The 3,000-nt window shown below is 36.5% G+C and overlaps 1 pseudogene; it reads right to left on the bottom strand.

Moving 5' to 3' along the window:
* Positions 1 to 38: 38 nt before the first annotated feature.
* LOC121310245 lies at positions 39 to 2,947 on the bottom strand (annotated as a pseudogene).
* Positions 2,948 to 3,000: the final 53 nt, after the last annotated feature.

Genomic DNA, 3,000 nt, shown 5'->3' with positions numbered 1-3,000 from the left:
GTAGTTTTCATATTTTAGAACATTTTTATTAATTTCTTTCAAAGTGATCTTTAGGGCCCTTTTCCCATCAAATGTTTTTTTGTATTCTTCTCAGGCTTAAGTAATATGATATAACATTTAGGAGCAAAAATACAGAAGAGCAAACCAAAGCTGGAAGCTAGAATTGCAAATATTTCTACGGCAACTGTGTACTTCCCAGGTGAACTGATGTAAGCTGGGATGAAAGTGATCCAGACAGCACAGAATATGAGCATGCTAAATGTAATGTATTTAGCTTCATTAAAGTTATCTGGTAGGTTACGAGCCAGAAAAGCGAGCACAAAGCACATGGCAGCAAGAAACCCAATATACCCTAACACAGCATAAAATGCTGCTGCAGATCCCAGGTCACACTCTAAAATGATTCTGTCTTTGAAAGAGTTCATGTTTTTGTTTGGAAAAGGAGGGGATATTATTAACCAAAGAGTGCAAATTAAGGCCTGAATGAATGTGAATGCAAAAAGAGTTAGCCGCTGCTGGGCTGGCCCAAACCATTTCATCATATTATTACCAGGAAGGGTAGACCTAAACGCCATTAACACGACTATTGTTTTCCCCAGAACACAAGAGATGCACAGGACAAATGTGATCCCAAAGGCAGTGTGGCGCAACATACAGGACCACTCAGAGGGCTGGCCAATGAAAGTAAGTGAACAAAGGAAACACAGTGCTAATGAAAACAGAAGAAGGAAACTGAGTTCAGAGTTATTAGCTTTAACAATGGGGGTATCTCTGAATCGAAAGAAAACAATCGCTATAGCAGTGGTTAAACAAGCCCCAATCAATGAAAGGATCATCAGCAACAACCCCATGATTTCTCCAAATGATAGGAATTCAATGGCTTTTAAGATGCAATGGTTTCTTTGGTTATTCGACCTGTATTCCAAAGGGCACTTCATACAATCAATAGCATCTGCAAGAAAAAAAAAATATTATTATTATTATTATTATTATTATTATTATTATTATTATTATTATTATTATTATTATTATTATTATTATTAATAGATCCCCATTGATGCAATGACAGGTTAGTGTAGTGAGTGTTTTATTTGTCCAGTGCTACTTCTTTACCTACCTGTCTGATTGCTGATTTCTCCATCAGCACATGGTATGCAGTCAAAGCAACAAACAGGCTTTCCTTTCTGAACAGCCTTCCGAGTGCCTGGAGGACAGCTCTCACTGCACACTGATTTAGGCACCTTGAAAACAATTACAATATATTACATTATGTAAAGATACTGAATAGATTTAATAATCAAGACATTGAGGTGTATGTATTAAGGATGTTCATATCATGTGTTTTGGGGGACAAAATCATAATGCTGTTATTTCATTTGTAACTTATCTGTAATGTATACACCTGTCTTGTTTCACCATAACAAGTAGAGAAAGATGGCTTTTTTGCATACATTACTTAAGGTCGAAGTACCACGAAAAGAGGTATTTATAAATAGAAAACATACATATAACCCATGAACTGGAATGTGTTTTATGTTTATAAAAAAAGCATTGCTAAAGTTATAAGCAAATGGAGGGGATATCAAGAATATAATACATGATTTTTTTTTTTTTTTTTATGATTGTAAAAGCAATCAAAACTAACCGAACATTTTTTTTTCCCTGCTGGTGATGAATGTAGTGAAGGCCCAGCACAAATTGCTTATTAACTGTGTTTTAATCTCTTAGGCTGTCATTCACCCTGTCCTACAGTGTGTCTGCATTGCGCACTTAGATTTCAGCACATATGTATCTATGAACATTAATACAACATTTATAGGTTATCATCATTTATATATCAAAAATCATAATCATTTATAGAGTAACAATATTTTTAGATAGACATTACCTTATCCTGACCACCTGCCCAAACGATATTGACGTTATTCATAATAAACTTTTGTCCTTCTGGTAAAGATGCATCATAGAGACCAACTGTAACAAAATCCATGATGCTCTGCTTATTGAGTTGCCAGTTAAGTAATGCATATTTTGCAGTTGGATCCCCATTCTCATCAAAATAAACACTATCTCCATTCTTGGTAGTGAAATTAACTGTTTTCAGATAATGCACTACCTACAAAAAGACAGGATGTTAGCACAGTGATTTACACAGGAATGTAATTCCTAATAGTATAAAACACAGTCACTTACCTGCCATGGTTCAATATTCTTCTTATTTGCACATGTCTTACCAGCAAAAGGTCCCTGGTCAGTTTTGCATGTAAACAGATTGTGTAGTGAATGGGCTACAGCATACACAGCTTCATATACATTATTGGCAATTCCCAGATCAGTTACATCAGTGTAGTCATTCTTTATCTCTGCTAAATTCTCAGACCCTGTACATGGATTAACAGGTGAGGTATTTTCTTGGGTAGTCAGGGTGCAACTGAAAATCGTTTCCCAGAAATCTTTTAAGCCTGAATTCCCAGGGGTGTCAGATGGACGGACGTTCAGTAAAAACTCCTCCAAACCTGTAATTACTGCATTAGTGACTGTGAAACCCAGTGCTCCACCCAGAACTCTGTAGTTTTCTCCAGCTGCAAGGTTTTTGTCAGAAATCCAAGCTTCACTGGCTATCCACTGAAAACCAGTAACATTCTGAAGCAACATTTCTTCTAACAAAACTGCCATATCTCCTCGAGACATGAAAGCTACGATAACTTTTGCAGTGCCCTTCTTGATAACATCTACTGCTTTAAGAATCTTCTCTCTCGGATCAGTTCTATAAATGGCTTCTGAATATTCAATGCAAACACCCTCCTGTCTGGCTGCTTTCACAAAAGTAGCCATTCCTGAGTTGCCATAATCATTGTTACTTCTAATTGTCCCAAACCAAGTCCATCCGAAATGCTTTACAAGCTGTGCCAGGGCTCTGCTTTGATAATAATCACTTGGTATGGTTCTGAAAAATGAAGGGTACTTATTCCTGTTACTCAAACATTCACAAGTTGCAAA

The sequence above is a fragment of the Polyodon spathula genome, unplaced genomic scaffold (genome assembly GCF_017654505.1).
Source record: "Polyodon spathula isolate WHYD16114869_AA unplaced genomic scaffold, ASM1765450v1 scaffolds_1896, whole genome shotgun sequence".
Lineage (NCBI taxonomy): Eukaryota > Metazoa > Chordata > Actinopteri > Acipenseriformes > Polyodontidae > Polyodon > Polyodon spathula.
The sequence above is the reverse complement of the archived record's forward strand: the minus strand, read 5'-3'. Positions and strand labels throughout refer to the sequence as shown.